This window comes from Schistocerca gregaria, chromosome 4 (genome assembly GCF_023897955.1).
Source record: "Schistocerca gregaria isolate iqSchGreg1 chromosome 4, iqSchGreg1.2, whole genome shotgun sequence".
In the NCBI taxonomy this organism is placed as follows: domain Eukaryota; kingdom Metazoa; phylum Arthropoda; class Insecta; order Orthoptera; family Acrididae; genus Schistocerca; species Schistocerca gregaria.
Genome location: NC_064923.1, coordinates 272,416,003 through 272,436,684, shown reverse-complemented (window position 1 = coordinate 272,436,684; position 20,682 = coordinate 272,416,003). Strand labels below are relative to the sequence as shown.

General features: G+C 44.0%; 1 protein-coding gene across 2 annotated transcripts in view; it reads right to left on the bottom strand.

Annotated features, from left to right (window-relative positions):
* The window catches only part of LOC126365992 (protein GDAP2 homolog), a 929,669-nt gene that overhangs the window by 285,128 nt on the left and 623,859 nt on the right, over positions 1 to 20,682 (bottom strand). The gene's annotated exons all lie outside the window — the stretch shown is intronic.

The window sequence follows — 20,682 nt, the reverse complement described above, 5'->3', positions numbered from 1 at the left end:
TCTCGAATGGTTAGGGTCCAGTATTTATACATGCGGCCATCCCCCCCCCCCTCCCCAAAGGTCGGTTCCAGGCTTTCCCTCTCCAGTTCCCATCTATTGGGGCGCAGACTGTAAGAGGGGATGCCTGCAACCGAACACGGAGGGGGAAGGCCACAGGTATAAATACTGGACCCGTTCCAAGTCTACCAAACAATACAAATTGAACCACTCCAGACCAGGCTGGTCAAGCTCCGAGCGCGGTAGGGCAGACATATACTAAACAAAAGACCTGACATGAGAGATCTCGTCTCCACCAAACACAGAACCCGTCGAAAACCGATATACAAATACATTACCCCTTCCAGTACAATAGCCCTAAACACCGCAAAAACATCCCCAGACTTAGCCCCAATCCTGGAACCACTCACAGCCAACTCCACTACCCATCCCCACCTACATGAGACAACAGAAAAACACACACACACACACACACACACACACACACACACACACACACACACAAACAAACAACACTACAAACAAGACCAAAAACCTCTCAAGGAGCTATTAAAATGGTTCAAATGGCTCTGAGCACTATGGGACTTAACATCTGTGGTCATCAGTCCCCTAGAACGTAGAACTACTTAAACCTAACTAACCTAAGGACATCACACACATCCATGTCTGAGGCAGGTTTCCAACCTGCGACCGTAGCGGTCGCGCGGTTCCAGACTGAAGCGCCTAGAACCGCATGGCCACACCGACGTAATATATATAAATATATAGTAAATATGACACTACGTATATCTTGTACAAATACATTTCAAATTCAACCAAGAAATTCTCAAGCAGCTATAAACTAAAATTCGAAATAGTAAATAAGATCCTATGTATATCTTATACAACCCTCAAAAATTTTAACTGACCGTATATATTAGTAAAAATATATAAATATATCCCAAAATTCAGACTATTAAATTGTAGGAAATGTGTAATATTAATCAAGCAATAGTACTTTAAGAAATATCGAAGCATTAAGCAAATATTTAAATCATACTAGTATGTTACAGAAAATTGTACAATCAATATGAAACATGCACTGAATCGCATCAAATAAAGAAATGTAAAATAAAAATAAAATGTGAAACCTGATGGCTGAAAAGGGCATATAGCAAGCCCTCGAACAGCCCGCCCTTCTCCCTCAGAGAAGCATATGAAAAGTACAAAATAAATAAATAAATAAATAAATAAAACACTCGAGAAGCTCCCTAAGACCGGAGCAATTCGGATTTAGGAATACCACTCAACAACACAAAAACTCCTCCGCATAGTCACACACATAATACACGGCTACAACATGTACAAAGTCACAGCGGTCGTGTTCCTGGACATCGAAGAAGCTTTCGACTTTTGCTGGCACAACGGCCTTACAAGCAAACTCAGCTATGCTGGTTCCCCGGCGGTCTCGTACGTCTCATACACTCATATCTCACAAACAGATGTTTTAACACTGACGTGCACGGCAAACAATCGACACAATGCGGTATCCAAGATGACGTACCCAGGAAAGCAACCTAGGGCCCATCTTCTTCAACATCTACATTAATGGTGTGGCATTACATTATTTACTAAGTTATTTGTAAAAAAGTATTGTATACCAGGAGTAAATCTAATGATCGTCTTCTAACTGGAAGTCTTTAAATATGTGTGTATACGAATTAGCTTATTTTAAATTAATCTAAATTTGTAAATACACTCCTGGAAATGGAAAAAAGAACACATTGACACCGGTGTGTCAGACCCACCATACTTGCTCCGGACACTGCGAGAGGGCTGTACAAGCAATGATCACACGCACGGCACAGCGGACACACCAGGAACCGAGGTGTTGGCCGTCGAATGGCTGTAGCTGCGCAGCATTTGTGCACCGCCGCCGTCAGTGTCAGCCAGTTTGCCGTGGCATACGGAGCTCCATCGCAGTCTTTAATACTGGTAGCATGCCGCGACAGCGTGGACGTGAACCGCATGTGCATTTGACGGACTTCGAGCGAGGGCGTATAGTGGGCATGCGGGAGGCCGGGTGGACGTACCGCCGAATTGCTCAACACGTGGGGCGTGAGGTCTCCACAGTACATCGATGTTGTCGCCAGTGGTCGGCGGAAGGTGCACGTGCCCGTCGACCTGGGACCGGACCGCAGCGACGCACGGATGCACGCCAAGACCGTAGGATCCTACGCAGTGCCGTAGGGGACCGCACCGCCACTTCCCAGCAAATTAGGGACACTTGCTCCTGGGGTATCGGCGAGGACCATTCGCAACCGTCTCCATGAAGATGGGCTACGGTCCCGCACACCGTTAGGCCGTCTTCCGCTCACGCCCTAACATCGTGCAGCCCGCCTCCAGTGGTGTCGCGACAGGCGTGAATGGAGGGACGAATGGAGACGTGTCGTCTTCAGCGATGAGAGTCGCTTCTGCCTTGGTGCCAATGATGGTCGTATGCGTGTTTGGCGCCGTGCAGGTGAGCGCCAGAATCAGGACTGCATACGACCGAGGTACACAGGGCCAACACCCGGCATCATGGTGTGGGGAGCGATCTCCTACACTGGCCGTACACCTCTGGTGATCGTCGAGGGGACACTGAATAGTGCACGGTACATCCAAACCGTCATCGAACCCATCGTTCTACCATTCCTAGACCGGCAAGGGAACTTGCTGTTCCAACAGGACAATGCACGTCCGCATGTATCCCGTGCCACCCAACGTGCTCTAGAAGGTGTAAGTCAACTACCCTGGCCAACAAGATCTCCGGATCTGTCCCCCATTGAGCATGTTTGGGACTGGATGAAGCGTCGTCTCACGCGGTCTGCACGTCCAGCACGAACGCTGGTCCAACTGAGGCGCCAGGTGGAAATGGCATGGCAAGCCGTTCCACAGGACTACATCCAGCATCTCTACGATCGTCTCCATGGGAGAAAGGTGGATATACACTGTACTAGTGCCGACATTGTGCATGCTCTGTTGCCTGTGTCTATGTGCCTGTGGTTCTGTCAGTGTGATCATGTGATGCATCTGACCCCAGGAATGTGTCAATAAAGTTTCCCCTCCCCATGGCAATGAATTCACGGTGTTCTTATTTCAATTTCCAGGAGTGTAGTTTGACATGTCCTATATCCTTGTAAAAATAGATCTACGGATGAATAAAGCTGCCGCTGTTACTACTACTACTACTACTACTACTACTACTACTACTACTACTACTGACTTTTTAGCAACACAAACACGATGTCAGCCACCTACGCGGATGACACAGCAATCCTTGCGCAAGATGGATACTTTCGAACATAAATTCACGAAACAGACGGCACCCGACAAGTGCGAAGCACTTTTGTTCACATGCAGATCGAAGTTACTGCGCAAACATGAACACTGTCGACAGGTAACACTACATGTACGCCAAATACGTTTCCGAGTGAAAGTCAGAAGTCTTGGTGTCTGGCTGGACTGTAAACTTACATGGGGGACCACAAAGAATACGTTGCCAACAGAGCGCACGCGAGGCTCAAACAGCTCTACGCAATGCCTAGTAGGGAAATACACTAAATAGGAGGGTGTCGAAGTCCATATACATGACACTGATTAAACCTCTGATGACGTACGCAGCTCCCATCTGGGGATACGCAGCTCCTACATGCCTGCGCCGCCTGTATATCATACAGAACAAAATGCTACGCATCATTAGCAACGCTCCACTCTACACCCTCACCGTAGATCTTCACAATGAATACCGCCTTGGAACCGTCAAGGAAGTAACTCGCCACACATCTATATAAGAACGCGAGACACTCGAACAATCCCCTCATCCTTACTCTGGGAAACTATGATCACAACCATAGGTGGGAGCATCAGCGGCCAAAGGCACTAATAGCTACGGCATAACAACGTATGGCGAGCTAAAGTTCAACCACTAGCGACAACATCGGCCAGCCCCTGCAAATCAGCAACTGCTATTAAAGCCGACCAACAGGCTACAGCAGGGAAACCGAAAAGCTCGCACACTGACGCACAAACAAACCGCCAACACTATCGCACACTGTGAATCTGATATATGACCTGTCGGACTCTAAACGATGATGAACCTAACTGTTAAAGGTACGCTGACGCTGGCCGTGAAGCCAACTCCGGCTCCCAGCTGCAGCCGCCGAGTAACATCACCGTACAACGTCAAAGGTATCCGCCTGCATGATACCAACACTACTAATAAAGTCTACCCTTGGATGACCTGTCACAGGCAGCAAGAAAACTGCTACTGCTCTTACAACCGTTTTATTTCCCTTGCCACTTGCCTTGGCATTTTTTCCCCTCTGCCCTTCAAACCGCTACCCTTTGTTCAATTTTCGTCCCAATCTGTCTCCAGATGAGCGAGTATTAATGGTTAACTTTAATCAGACATACGCAAACATCGCAGTACCCACATCCTGAGATCCCTCACTTTAGTGAAAACTAACCCTTGTGCAGAGATGGCAGTAGACCTTTTGTGTTGGCCATCATGCAGGTGTGGGCGTGGAGGGGCTCTATCTCTACAAAAGAACGAGAAGCAGTCTCAGGTAGGAAACGAGTTACGTTATCGAAATATCGTGCAAGAACGACACTGATATTCAGTAGAAAACCCGACCCCTTAAAGATGTCAACAGGTCGCCGGGGAAATCTGAAGAATTACATTTAGCACATCATTCCTTGTCGTAACAGTTACTTGTGTCATTGGACCCGTTCCACTCAAGGAGCAGTCTCGGATAGCACCTGATAAATATAATGAGTTACGTTGTCGAAATATTGTGCAAAAACGATGCTGATATGCACCAGAATACCCGACACTTCAAAGACTGACTACCAAAAGCTGACATAGTAAAGTGTTAAATTGTGCTCAAGAATTTAATCACTATATTTCAAAAATGTAGGTACACAATTCGTAACTTCATAGGTATGGACAAAGAAAGATTACCCTGTGTTCCAATCTGAAGAGGAAAAAAATGCCAGCTTTGAGGAAAGAATTTACCAGAGAACAAGCTCTCCGGACTCATTATCAGTCACCCTTTCGGAAGAGTACACTGGTCACTTTGGAGCTTTGTAGCTGGTACAGAACTGGTACCAGGTTATCATATGAGCCTGCGCTGCTGACCTAAGTCATGGCAATGGTGTGTATGTGCCAGATGGTTGCATGGAATCAGTGTGGTGCGATGGATCGACGGGGAGACGTAACAGAATGGTAGGCATGATCTACTGTGTTCTGAAATGCTCATAACCACACAGTGAAGTTGCCAATGTTTTATTGTTTCAATGCAGACTGCCCAATACAAAGCAATTGCTGGTGTAACATTCACAACCATGTAATACGACGTAAGAATAGGGGTCAAAACGAACCTGAGCGACACGTAATGGATTGAGCGTCATGCCTTGTCATTAACAGTCACTGTCAAACTCGACAGCAATTGTTGCTGTCAGTGAATGCAGGTCCATCTCTATTAGTTTCCGAGCGAATGTTGCGAAGGGAACGGCATGCAGTAGACATTTGGAGTTGGCTACGTCGCAAACAGCCACTGCAATCGGTGGAACATACAGCTGCAGGTCTTCAATAGCTCACAGTGTATGGAGGGTGTTGTGGTGTTTTAGGGGAGTTTCGCGTACCATGGCTTGGGTCTACTCATTCTGGTCAATGTGAACATCAGCCGATATGATCGAAAAGTCCTAAGGTAAACAGCTGGTGTATAGTGCCCAACGGATCAGTTGGCATCGGATAAGTTGGCAACAGCAGTGTTCCTGGGGCTGCACACACATATACGTTACTGATTTGACAAAGACTCAGGCACTCTATCGAACCTCTACTGACAGGCTAAATCACCCGATTTTAATCCCGTAGAAAATGTCTGAGATTATTTGAAACAGCAGTTGAAACTTAGCAATCAACATGCCTTTAATTTGGTTGTAAGGTGGCTATAATTTCGCACCTTACAAGCACTCATCCACATACTTTGTCGTGATCTACAACTAAATTAGGTATTATTTGATAGGTAGTACATCGTATATATGAATATTTAAAGGAAACTGACATTGTCACGTACGCCTTGTAAATAATTGTTAACACTTATTGCATGAAAGGTGACGGAGTTTCTTTATTTCATACTAGTAGAGGTTGGAACGACAGTGGAAATGAAACGGCAGACTGAACTCAAGCCCTTGGTGGAAGGTCCACACACGTGTGTTGGTCCTGCTGAAACACAGGAAAGAGCAGGATGGACGTAGTAGCACCTAAGCACTGGAGCACAGTAAGTCGCGACCGGCTGGTAATGTAGCCGAACCGGAAGGATTATACTTCTGAAACTATGAAAATCTTGGATGCAGGTGAGAGGAACGAAGAAGCGGCACCTCGGAAACCACGCAGGCTGAGTTATTGCCAGGGACTTTTACTCAGAGGCGTACCATTGTACCGTTATAGGTTTTCCCTCGCAAACTTTCCGCGTTGGACGACAAAAGACTAAAAAAAGGGTTTGTCGGCGTTCGGAAGAATCTGTAGAGAGGAAGAATATTCCGTGGTTTCGAGAATATGATTCGTTTTCGGAATTACGATGATGGGGAGCCAAGCCTTGCTGGGAAGCCAGCGCTGGCGAGACGCGGTCTTTCGTTGTGAGCGCCCTTGTGTGACGATCGCTTCATATGACCTTTGTTGATACAGACGGACTTGCTGTCTTTGCTCTCAGGAGAGTTTATAGTTAGAAACAGTTAGGCACTGTACTGCTGCGAACCTATACGATTCTGGACCACAGCTCCGGGTTGGGAGTCGTCGTTGAGTACGCGGCGTTCAGCAATTGAGAGCACTTCCTATGCCTATACTTACGTTGAGATGTTATCTGAACTCTGTCCTTGTGGCTGGGAGTTCACGTTTCTCGTCTGTACAACACAGAGAGGAGAAGACAGTATTAGAGTATATTAGTCAGGGGACCGCCTTCTGCCGTTCTAGTGTTTGAAAGAGTTACTTTATATTAGGACTATAAAAGCTGAACAGTTGTGATCGCGTTAGTTTATTTCCACCACCCTAGATCATCTTTGAAAGTAGTGTCTTCTAGTGTTTGGTACGAAGATGATGTCAGTCATTTCGTGTTATTGATATTAGATCTCGCAATCATAATAAGGGGTAGAGTTGGGCAATTGATTATTAATTTTACTTAGGAAATGTAAACTTTGTATTATAAAGTTTTTTTTTTTAAATCTACAATAAATATATAAGCAGGAACACCGTTTATGATTTAGTAGTATTAGTTGCCTTAATCATTCATTTATGTTTAGGTTGTAATTTATATGTTAAAGTACATTAAGGGGGTAGTCAGACAGGGCCAAATCTTAATTTAGCGTTTATTATTTTCCGTTGCCCACATGCATTTTACACTCGCCCAGAGTAGCATCTTGGATGGTAGCCCTGCAGGATCCACTTTAATTGACTGTTCCGTTGGTTCTTGGTAAAATATCCATAATCTACAGGATGTTATCACCAAAGAGTGGCTTCAGATGGACAAGGCATAATTGAAAAAACTTATGGGCACTCCCAGTGAGGGAGGGGGGGGGGGGTAAGGGGGAGGGGTCCAACGGGGGCCTAACCGCACACTAACCCTGAAAGAGTGGTTCGGTGTGGGGCGGCGGAGGAGTGAAGTGGACTGCGGTAGTCGTCGTGGGGTTGTGGACCACTGCGGCTGCGGCGGGAACGGAACCTCTCCGTCGTTTCTAGGTCCCCGGTTAACATACAATACAATACAATACTCAAATAGAATATAAGTGATTTTCCATTCAACTCGATCGTTGACCGTGGAACAGCAATGCATCAGACAAGGCTCTGAGCTTACACTCTGAAGGAGTGTATTTCAAATCCTGTCTTATCACTCCGAGTTCATTTTACTGCGTTTTTCCTTACCCAGTGCAGGAGATGCGTTTCCTTCCTCTTCGTTGTCCAACTATGCCAGTATTCCATCTCTAACAAGGTCATAACGACGAAACCTCCTTCCTTCCTTCCTTCTCAAGCGTGCGAAGCCTGAGAAATACCACAGATGAACTTGCCAGCACATTAATAGCACCGCAAAAACGATGACGACGAAACAGCTCCTAAATGTACAGTTCCTGCCTTTTCGGGGTCCGTTTGGACATGATGTTTCCAGAAAATTGGAAACAAAATAGCCTTGTTCTTAACTTTAGAAAGATCGTACAGTATGCGAGGTAGATGCAGCAGGCGGGACTGCAGCAGGTGGCCCGTCTCTTGCACCTCGCGACACTCGCATTGAACATCCGCGTCATACGGGAAAGGGGGAGCATGCTGGTGGTGCAACGCTGCACTCTATCCTCATCCTGCTCAAAGTTCGCCACTTAGGACAGGGGAGCTAGCTTCCAGGGGCAGACTCTTCTCTTGTAAAGGTGTCCGGACCCTCCACTTCTGCTCTTCACCTTTTCACCTGGAGCTTCTGGTGGGCATCCATGCGGTCCATCTTTTTCTCTATATTGCTTTTCCTGGAAAACAAACTTTTCCCGAATGGCTTTTATCTGTGCGTTGAGTGACACAGGTTCGTTTCCATCTTCGTCCTCTCCACAGTTGACGCTATGGCCGCGCACACATCAGCAAAAATGGTTCAAATGGCTCTGAGCACTATGGGACTCAACTGCTGTGGTCATCAGTCCCCTAGATCTTAGAACTACTTAAACCTAACTAACCTAAGGACATCACACACATCCATGCCCGAGGCAGGATTCGAACCAGCGACCGTAGCAGTCGCACGGTTCCGGACTGCGCGCCTAGAACCGCGAGACCACCGCGGACGGCACACATCAGCAATGAGCAAGTAGTTTCTGTCCTAGTGCTGACTTCAGGCGTCTCCTTGTAACCCACATGGAGCAGTTTACTTCTATGTCAGTTTACTTCATATTCGCATATGAAAATGAAAGTAGACAACTAATAAGCAGTCAGGAATAGAAACAAATTTCTTGTACGATTAAAGGGCACAGTGGCATCCCTCGTAGAGAAATAACAGACAACTTAACGATGTGAGCAATGAACTTAAGCGAAATCATAAATGACTGACTTCCTTACTAAGACATGCTGAGCCTAATTATTGAAAAAGTGAGAAGACAATGACAGAGGCAATGGAATTCGAACAAGATTTCAAAAGAAGTGCATTATTGCTGCAACTTAAAGCCATATTATTTTCTAGTTTTACAGACTGGAATAAAGCATACGCTTCATAACAACTGCTGCGCACTATGCGGCCCCTCCTTCCGGAGATTCGAGTCCTCCCTCGGGCATGGATGTGTGTGTTGTTCTTAGCATAAGATAGTTTAAGTTAGTTTAAGTAGTGTGTAAGTCTAGGGACCGATGACCTCAGCAGTTTGGTCCCTTAGGAATGCGCACACACATTTGGACACTTGAACTGCTACGCGCATGAATGTAAATCATCGCAAATTTCCAACCTACCTGTTCCGAATGGAACTGAAGGAAGGGTTATGGGATTTATGCATTGAAGGAGGAGGCATGAACCATCTATTATTCTCTTTATCAGACACAGCAAAACTCTTTTATTCGGGCTCTGATTAAAGCAAAAGTCTCCCTTCCAACATCGGATGCACTGTTGCTGTCAACACAAAAGAGTGAACTATTCATATTATTAAATGTTATCTTCATTTGAATGTGTGCCGTCTACGTATGTAGAAACATCGTATAAACGTGTGGATATTTTGTACGATGCCATGGGTTCTTTTCAATTGTTCTTATGGCTTCAAGGAGTAGGCTCATAGCCTGTGCCGTCTCGACAACCACCACCTTTTTCCTTGGCCTTCCAGCAACTCTCTTGGTTTTAGGTCTATAGTCTGTTACACGTCTGAATACTATTCTTTCCCTCCCCCAACCCATTCTTTCAATATATTTCTTATATTTTGACATTCCGCATTCTATTCTTTGATTGATATTTAATTCTTTCCAACTTTCAGAATTCTTTATTTGACGTCTAAGAGTTCCTCCTCTTACTTTCCTCAAAAAATTTCTTTACAGCTGATTGTATCGTTCTTTGGTCTTTCTTAGTTATTGGCCAGATCTTACTTTCGTATGTGAGCATAGCTGTTGCCATTACATTGTAGAATTTTGAACTGTGTCTTTCTTGGGTTTATTGGATAATGTTTTATGTACAATAGCACATATCATTTGACACTTGTTTAACTTACTGGAGATGTCATTACCATATTTAAAACTTACATCACATCTTAAAAGCTGAAAGTGATATACTAGTTCAGTCGGTTATCATGTTAGCATTATTGTAGCGTGTACTGGTATTTTCCATTAAAAGTCATAACTCTGATTTTATTTTCTGATATTTTCATGTCACAGTGTTTGCCTGTCAAGACCAAGCGACATAGAACAAACTGTAAATCAACCTCAGTCTTTTTTAAAATCATTTGGTCATTAGCAAATAACTCAGTATTTAAATGTGTGTTTCTAGGACTTTTTATAATAATAATATAATTACTTTAGGAGTTATTTCTGGTGGTATCACGTATTAATCATGTATTCATACCCTAATATTTCGTGAAAAGGAATTAACGGACTGCACAGTAGAATAACCATGTGATGGGTGGCAGTACACCGTTCTCGGAAACACACACACTACGCCTTACACTGTAACAGGGAAAGGAATCAAAGTACACCTGTTAAATTTTATTTGTGCAAAAACGAATTCAGTTTTTGCATCCTTCGGCCAAATTTATTGACCTTTTCTTATTTCTTATACTTTTGAAAACAGTGTAGCCCTACTGCAATTTGTAGGAGGAGTTAGTTAACCGATTTTCAGAATATTGTTGACCTCATAACTACAAAGGTACTTGCATTGTACATTTTTGGGCAGCAATCGCGGCCTCGATTGAGATATTCATTTCGTAACTTTTCTGTCGCATTCCGGGTGTTGCTGCTTGCCAAATAAGTCAGTGTTTCTTTGCCTCTGACAGGCATTTTCAATTATGTTGAGGAGGCATGACCTTATTGATGGGGAGATTTAGGGTATTCTTGAGAAGTCCAGTTTCGGATCAGAAAGTGACTTATCGAATTCAGATGGGAATTTTCAGCCAAGATACAGTAATTTGGCTATGAGCAGTTCTGGAGTCACCCGCCTCGCCACTTCATATTAAGTTCTCGACAAGATTCTCTGTTATTGAGTTCGAAATTCACCTCTCAAGATTCACACCGAAGTTTGCAGTTTGTGCAGTGCTGTTGTGCAAGTTGCCGCTTGCGTCGCGATCAGGGGCATGGCGACATACGACGCGTAACTCTTCAAGAGCACTTCCGTTCGACAAAACTGGAGCTTTTTTGTCAGCGAGAGCTGGAACTAAAACTTCATTTACCTCAAAGAGACTTACCTTAAACATGAAATTTTTCACAAACAAGAGAATCTACGCAAGAAAGAGAAACCCGTAAGGTATAAAAAATCTTTCGCAGACTCGCTCTTGAAACAGTATATATGTCTACATCTACATAGGTACTCCGCAAGCCACCGCACGGTAAGTGGCGGAGAGCACCCTGTACAACTATTGGTCATTGCCTTTTTCTCTTCCACTCGCAAACAGAGCGAGGGAAAAACGACTGTATATACGAGGGTTTAAGTTCCGATCGGTCGCGAAATGGAAACCACTGGGAAAATCCGGTGAAGCTTTGCACAGATGTGTTGGGCAGTGTCTCTAGTATGCCCGTCGATCGTATCGCGTCGCTCTTTTCAGTTTTGAGTGAACAGTGAGCACGTAAAGATTCGTAGAGAATAGCGTCTCCCGCCAAGTATGACGGCCTGGTTAGACACTTCGCCTGTGTCATGCAGCCCACATAACACAACTGTCGAGCAATTCTTTCTTCATGCCAATCTCGGCCGTACAGTGGAGGGGCAATAAGACACTCCTGTAGCGTTTCCGATGAGAAGTGTTTGATCAACCACAATACAGTCCGTAACTGACTCCCCTTGAGTCTCATCTCTGCTCACAAGAACCGCTGACTATGAAGACAAAATTTTTTCCACAGAGAACGAGCTGCAGACCAGTGCAGAATACTGGCCGAAAGCACAGCTGGCTGCATTCCATGACGAGGATATTGGAAAGTTGATACGACACTACGACAACACTCGGAGCTGGAGCGGGGACTATGTAGAGAAGTGGGTGGAAGCTGTACCTAATTGGTGCAAATAAAACGTTTCTTGTTTTCACTGTTGTTTCCATTTCTCGACTGATCGGAACTTACTTCCTGGGCAACCCTCGTGCGTCTCTGTATGAGCCCTAATTTCTCATACCTAATCTTGGCAGTCCTTACGCGCAGTATATGTTGGCTGCAGTAGAATCATTCGGCAATCAGCTTCAAATGCCGGTTCTCTAAATTTTATTAATAGTGATTTCGAAAAGAACGTCGCCCTCCTTCTTAGGATTTCTATTTGAGTTCCCGAAGCATCTCCGTAGTACTTGCTTGTTGTTCGAACGTACAGGTATCAAATCTAGCAGCCCGCCTCTGCATTGCATCGAAGCCTTCCTACAATCCGACCTGGTACGGATCCCCAACACTAGAGCACTACTCAAGACCAAGTGGCACCATCGTCATGTATGCGGTCTCCTTTACAGGTGAGGCAGTTTTGCATGAAATTCTTCCAATAAAGCGAAGTCGACCATTCGCCTTCCCTACCATAGTCCTTACACGTTCGTTGTATTTCATATCGTTTTGCAGCGTTACGCCCAGATATTTTGTTTTTCCAACTCATGCGCATTAACTTATATTTTCCCACATTTAGAGCTCGCTGCCATTCATCACACCAACTAGAAATTTTGTTTAAGTCATCCTGTATCTTCCAACGGCCACTCAACTTCGACACTACCGTGCACCACGGCATCAGCAGCAAACAACCGCAGATTGGTGCCCATTCTGTCGGCCAAATCATTTACGTATATAGAGAACAACAGCAGTCCTTCCCCAGGGCACTCTTGACGATAACCTTGTCTGATGAACACTCGCATGCTAGGTTTATTACTTAAGAAGTCTTCGAGCCACTCACTTATCTGTGGAATTATTGCATATGCTTCGTTAACAGCCTGTAATGGAGCACCGTGTCAAATGCTTTCCGGAAATTTAAAAATTTGGACTCTACTTATTGTCCTTCAACCATAATTCGCGATACATTATGTGAAAAAAGGACAAGTTGAGTCTCGCACGAGCGATCCTTTCTTAAACCATTCTGATTCGTGGACAAAAGCTTCTCAGTCTCAAGAAAATTTATAATATTCGAACTGAGAATATGTTCAAGGATTCTGCAGCAAACCGAAGTTACGGATATTGGTCTCTATATGCCCAAGGTGGACAATCTTATAGGGAATTGGTGAGACAAAGACGCTACTGAGACTGCCTCAAAGTATTAAATCGCCCTTCGTACCTAATTTCTGAACACAAAGACAATGTCCCTGAGCAACGTATGATTTAATGCGATCCTATTCCATTTCCGTTATTTTACTTTTGTTCATCTTCATATTTTAACTTCTTTTCAAGACACTATCTCTCTCGCTCAACTGAAAATGTTATTGGCGGACCTTAAGGTTTTTTTATTTCTTTTCTGTAGTTTCCATAAGCATCTCGATACGTTTTTGTACCAAGCCCGTGATCTATCCCTTCCGTTATTGTTATCCTCTCGTAGTTGGCAAGACGCCTTCCATGACCCCCACGTCTATGAGTTGCTAAATTGCAATCTTTTATGAGAAACTTTATTACCTCCCAGCGTACTCAACGTCCAAGAGACGTGAATGCAGACGGGTAGCGTCCTCGATAATCGGCGGCATGTGAACAGTCCGTCATTTTCATGTCAAAACTGAAACGAGAGGCCGCTGTGAAGGGGATAAACTGTCATTTTTGCCTTGAAAATAGTGGGGCGTTTATTTGTCGAAAAATCGGCGATCATCGGGGACGCTACCCGGCTGCATTCCCCTGTATTATACTAGCCTACAAAATTTTACCTTTTCTCTGTAACTAGCATAAAATACCTAATCTTTATGTTCTTTGAGTATGCTGACAACGAATTTGCCTGGTGAAAATGCCAAATTAGCTCTCGTTTTGAAGTTATGGTAACTTGACATTATTGCCTGTGTGAGCTCATGTCTATACAAGCTTACCTGGTGTTATCCCTCGGAGGAAGGTACCGAGGGCGCGACCGGGTTAATTCTGCAGGTGATTCCGTGATTAGCGTCCAGCAGAAAGAGGCTAACAGTGATGCAGTGCACTTCTCTGCCACCTCTTTTCCATGTCCGAAAATTTGCTGGTGCAAACGTTTTCCATGCTCCTCGGTTATAGTACCACAGCCCTCAGGGAAGAGCAAGTGGTAATCTAGGAAATGTAGCTTTAAGGACATGTTGCAACCTATTCTATTGGAGCAGCGCAGAAGACTGGCCACAAAATCCCTATAGTTTTCTGCCCTCTCATTTTCTAGAAAGTTTTTTGACACTTGAACTAGGGCATCCCAAGCTAGCTTTTCATCATCTCTAAGGATACCCTGGAAATGTTTATCTTTGTACAGTTTTCTTATATGGAGAACCATGAAAATTGGCTCTTTTACTTTCATCTCTCTAAGACGTGGAAATTTCTCACGCAAATAGAGAAATACTTCATCAGTTTCGTCCTTGGCCTTAATAAAATTTTTCATTAGACTCGATTTTATATGAAGAGCAGGGAGAATTATGTCCTTGGGTTCGACAAGTGCTCCGTGCAGAGCATTGAGAGAGACTGATTCGAGTGATAGACTTATCGTCACACACAAAATCATGATTTCTAGAAGACCTTGGTTTTTAAAGTGATGGTGTAGCACTAGCTTCACAGGTGGGACAGCAAAACGCAGTGCGTCTCCGTGAGGCACTGGTTGCATGGCCGACAGTATGTTAGTATATGTCAAGGAAAGCTTTTTCTTCTTAGAAATACCATATGTTAATGGAGTTGTCATATAAAAGTAACAATAGTTCACGTGGTTTGATAGTTCTCGCAGATCATGGGTACAGCAAAGCCCATGAAAGATCTTTCAGAATTCAACCACGTATGGAGTCTCTAGCCACAAGATATGAAGTATACATACATATGACAGGGCTTGTCGTCCTGGTCACCGATTTCACAGCCAAAGTACAAGCGTTACGTCTTCCTAATATATGGCGATTTCGATGTAGCCTGTCCGCAGATGTAGCAAAACCAGTTAGCACTCTTAACGCATTTGAATCACACTTCAGTAACACGTTCTTCCAGACACGAACAAAACACAGCATGTAACGGACTGAAATTATGCTTAAATTAAACGTGCGCTGCTCTACCCTTCCTCTACTCCTTTCCCTTCTTGCTACGAGCCAGGGCTAAAAATAGCGACAAACTATACACAGCTATCGTTCCCTGAAACTCCGTCACTCTGGATATTATCATAGGATTTCGAAGCCTATATGGGAAAGGATTGACTTTAACTTGGAAACAAGAGCTAATTCGATTTTTCATTGCTGTTTACGTTATCAGAGTCATCTACATAGTTAGGAGACATTTTATCCCAATTACATTTTCGCTGTTGGCTAGTGTTATTTGTAACCTTCTATTTTGCTCTTCTCTAAACTATGTTATTTGATCCGTGCGTCACTAGTGCCAAATTAAAAGAGCATGCTTGGAAACGCACTATCAACATTCCAAATTATTCTGCTAGTTAGTTTACGTGAAGTAAATCCCGTCGGCGTTGTGCACATTTCCGTACGCGTAGGAGGCTACCGGAAACAAGGGAATGCAAAGCGGCCCGTGCGGCGGACGTGTAGCTACGCCGCATCTGTGACGTCAGAACCTGTCCAGTTGCCCCGGTGACGTCACGGCGGTCCTCCGCTGACGACATGAGCCGCCGCTGTCCGAGGGCTGAAACATGCTTGATAAACCGGCCCGCTTCGCGCGCTGAGCCGAAAATACGCGCCCACAGAACTGCAATGTAGTTCGCACGGCAGGGGGAAATGGGTGTAATAGAAGTTACACAAGCAGCTCTTGTTTAATTAATTTAATTACGTATTAGGTTCCGTGGTAAAGTGTGAGACAAACCTCTTTGGTCGTGCAAACACACTATCTCATCAAAATTTTATGGACGAATGTGTAACGCGGGATTTATCACTAGATATCACGAGACGTGGACTTGTAACTATAAAAGGAGGTTGAAGCAGTGTGTTGTCAAGGAGAAGCACTAACAACAATAAGAGTCAGGAGATGTAAGTGATATGGAACGTACTAGTCGTTGGATGTCACTAGAGTGCAAATCCATCAAAGACATTTCAACACTTCTAAAGCCGACCGAGTTGACCGTGAAGTGGAAAAGCTAAGGAACAACCATAGCTAAAGCAAGCCAAGGCAGACCTCATGAACAGAGTGAAATAGTAGAACATTGCGGGCAGCGGTTGTAAAACATCAGCGAAATGAATTATTCGTGGCTACCAGCGGTCCACTAACACCATAGATACCATGGTAGAGCAGCTCCTTATGATCCAAACGTTTCTCCATTCGATGCTAAGCGACACTTGAGATGGCGTAGAGACGAACGCCATTGAACAGTGGATGATTGAAAACGAGTGATTTGGACTGACGAACTACCTAATGCTCTGTAGCAATTCGGTGCAAGGGTTTGGGTTTGGCGTATATCTGGAGAATATTACTTATCATAATGTGCAGTGTCAACAGTGAAGTATGCAGGATATGAACAAAGCTGACAGCACTGTGTGTACTGAATACAGTAGAAGATTAGTTCACAGGTGATGATTAATTGTATCGGCATCACAATGCACCCTGTCGTAGATAGCGTCTGAGAGACAACGGTTTGTCGACAACTACATTCCTGAAATGTCTGCAGCTGAAATGTCTGCCCTGCGCAGGATCCAGATCTGAAGCTAACGGAACACCTTTGCGATAAGTTGAAACGGCGACTTCGCTCCAAGCCCCAGAATCCAACATGATTACCTCTTCTGGTTTCAGTTCTTGAGGAGGAACGGGTTGCCATTCCTCCACAGACATAATAATAAAACTGTGAAACACGAAGAGGATTTAAGTGAGTTACGAGAAGCTTGTTGTGTTTGTCGCAGTTTTCAGTCAGAAGATTGGCTTGCTACAGCACTCAACGATAATCTATATTGTGCAAGCTTCCATTTCTGCATATCTGCTCCAACACGCATCAATCTGAACCTGCTTACGGAATTCATGCCTTGCTCTCCATCTAAAATTTTTACCCTCCCCCTCCCTCTTACACAATACCTTCCATTGTCAAATTGACGATTTCTTGATGTCTCAGAATGTTTCCTATCAGTTGATGCATTCTTTTAGTTCATCTGTTTCTCAAATTTCTTTTCTCCCAAAATCGAATCAGTACCACCTTATTATCCGATATAGCCTTCTAAGCTTCGGCATACTTCTGAAGCACCAAATTCTAAAAGCTTTTATTTTCTTATACTGTCTGAACTGTTTATAGTCCACGTTTCAATTCTGTTCAAGGTTACACTCCAGACAAATACCTTTCGAAAATACTTTTCAACACTTAAACTTATAATCGGTGTTAGCAGATCTCTTTTTTCCAGGAACGTTTTTTTGCTATTGCTGTTCTACATTTTACATCCCCGGTACTTTGGCCATCGTCAGTTATTTTGATGCCCAAATAGCTAACATCACCTATTATTTTTAGTGTCTCATTTCCTAATCTAAAGCTTCGCGGTCTGGGGCACCTTGTAAAGGTTCGCGCGGCTCAACCCGTCGGAGGTTCAAGTCCTCCTCGGGCATGTGTGTGTGTGTGTGTGTGTGTGTGTGTGTGTGTGTGTGTGTGTGTGTGTGTGTTCCTTAGCGCAAGTTTAAGTTAGATTAAGTAGTGTGTAAGCCTAGGGACCGATGAGCTAAGCAGTTTGGTCACACAGGAACTATCCACAAATTTCCAAAATTTCCTAATCTAATGCCCTCATCACCACCTGATTTAATTCGACTACACTGAGTCATCCTAGTTTTACTGTTGATATTCATGTGGCAGCCTCTTTTCAATACACTATACATTCCGTTAAACTGCTTTCTCAAGTCCTTTGCCGTCTCTGATAGAATTACAATGTCATCAACAAACTGCAAGGTTTTTGATTTCTTCTCCCTGAACTTTAATTCCCTTTCCAGATCTCCCCTTGCTTTCCGTCACTGCTTGCTCAATGCACTAATTCAATGACATCAGGGAGAGGATACAACCCTGCCTAACTCGAATCTCAACTACTGCCTCTCTTTTATGCCCGTCGACTCTTTTAACCGCAGTCTGATTTCTGTACAAGTGGTGAAAAACTTCTTGCTCCCTGTATTTACCCCTGCTACCATCAGAATATCAAAGATCTTACTATTTTTAAAGTGTTCAACTATCATTATTACCCCGGACTTCCAAGAAGATCTATGTTTATATAAACTGATCCCTCTTACATGGCATGAAGAAATGGAATTAAACATAGGAACATCGTTCACTGACCTCATTATTCATGAACGCTACACCTGTGTTAGTCACTCAGTACTAATTTGTTTGCATAACCGTCCCTCAAGGCCACGCGTACATAGGTAGTAGCTCTTGGCTGCTGGGTGGGTTCTCGGTAGTTTGGCTCCGTGCCGAGGCGCGGCGCTGCCTGCGAACGTATTCCGCGCACGGAGCAACGGTACGAGTGATGCGTTCCTGCGTGCGCTGCGTGCCTCGACTGGAGATTGCTGCCCTGCGGTCGCGCTAAGGCGGCGTTACCAGGCCGTAGAGTAGCTCATTACGCCGGCAGGTACAAGGAACACACGTTACACCCCTCACATTCAGACTGCTACACTGTCTGGGCGAGGGCCGTTCTAAAATGAAGGCATGAACGTGGGCGAAATTCTATGGGATTTGTAAATTACTGAAGTGCAAAATGGCTAAGCAGGGATGGCTAGAGGACAAATGTAAGGATGCACAGGCTTATCACATTAGGGGTAAGACAGGTACTGCCTACAGGAAAATTAGAGAGACCTTTGGAGAAAAGAGAGCCACTTGTATGAATATCAAGAACTCAGATGGAAACCCAGTTCTGAGCAAAGAAGGGAAGGCAGAAAGGTGGAAGGAGTATATAGAGGGTCTATACAAGGGCGATGTACTAGAGGACAATTTTATGGAAATGGAAGACGATGTAGATGAAGATGAAATGGGATATATGATACTGCGTGAAGAGTGTGACAGAGCACCAAAAGACCTGAGTGGAAACAAGGCCCCGGGAGTAGATAACATTCCATTAGAACTACTGACGGCCTTGGGAGAGCCAGTCCTGACAAAACTCTACCATCCGGTGAGCAAGATTACTTTGTAATTCTTTCAGAGACAGCAAAGGACTTGGAAGAGCAGTTGAAAGGAATGGACAGTGTCTTGAAAAGAGGGTATAAGATGAACATCAACAAAAGCAAAACGAGGATAATGGAATGTAGTCGAATTATGTTGGGTGATGCTGAGGAAATTAGATTAGGAAATGAGTCAATTAAAGTGGTAAAGGAGGTTTGCTATTTCGGGAGCAAAATAACTGATGATGGTCGAAGTAGAGTGGATATAAAATGTAGACTGGCAATCTTAAGAAAAGCGGTTCTGAAGAAGAAAAATTTGATAACATCGAGTATAGAATTAAATGTCAGGATTTCGTTTCTGAAAGTATTTGTATGGAGTGTAGCCATGTATGGAAATGAAACATGGACGATAAATAGTTTAGACAAGAAGAGAATAAAAGCTTTCGCAATGTGGTGCTACAGAAGAATGCTGAAGATTAGATGGGTAGATCACATAACTAATGAGGAGGTATTGAATAGGATTGGGGAGAAGAGGAGTTTGTGGCACAACTTGACTAGAAGAAGGGATCGATTGGTACGACATATTCTGAGGCATCAAGGAATCACCAATTTAGTATTGGAGGGCAGCGTCGAGCGTAAAAATCGTAGAGGGAGACCAAGAGATGAATACACCAAGTAGATTCAGAAGGATGTAGGTTGCAGTAGGTACTGGGAAATGAAGAAGCGTGCACAGGATAGAGTGGCATGGAGAGCTGCATCAAAAACCAGTCTCAGGACTGAAGACCAGAACAACTACAACATTGTAAATTACTACCAGGCAGATGACACACTACGTTTTCATACTTGGTTGTGTCTCTTGCGTAAAAGTTGTCAGTATTTAACTACGTGAAAAACGTATTATAGTGAATTAGTAGAAGTGAAAAAGTATTTATTGTAAGAACTTCAGTATTGATGAATATAAAACACGAGAAAGATTCAACACAAAATGGTTCTTTCTACTCATTTCTACAAGTGAGAAGTGGAGTGGTGAATGTAATGGTGATCGTGCATCCAATGAACATGAAGAGCGCTCAGTACATCGGAAATCTGTGAGACCAATGAGAGCGGGGCGAGAACGGCTAATGTCGCTCTCAATGAACTTCGATCGAAGATATGCGAGCTCACTGGCAGCATATATCTCTAAATGTTGTGTTAACCATGTAGTTTTGGACAATACAGTGGTTTCTGCTTGCTAAGTACCGCGTCTGTCAAAAACGCCGTTGTATGAACATTGTTAAAAATTGATTAGATTATACTTGTTTATACATATCAATAGATAGCTCCTCTAG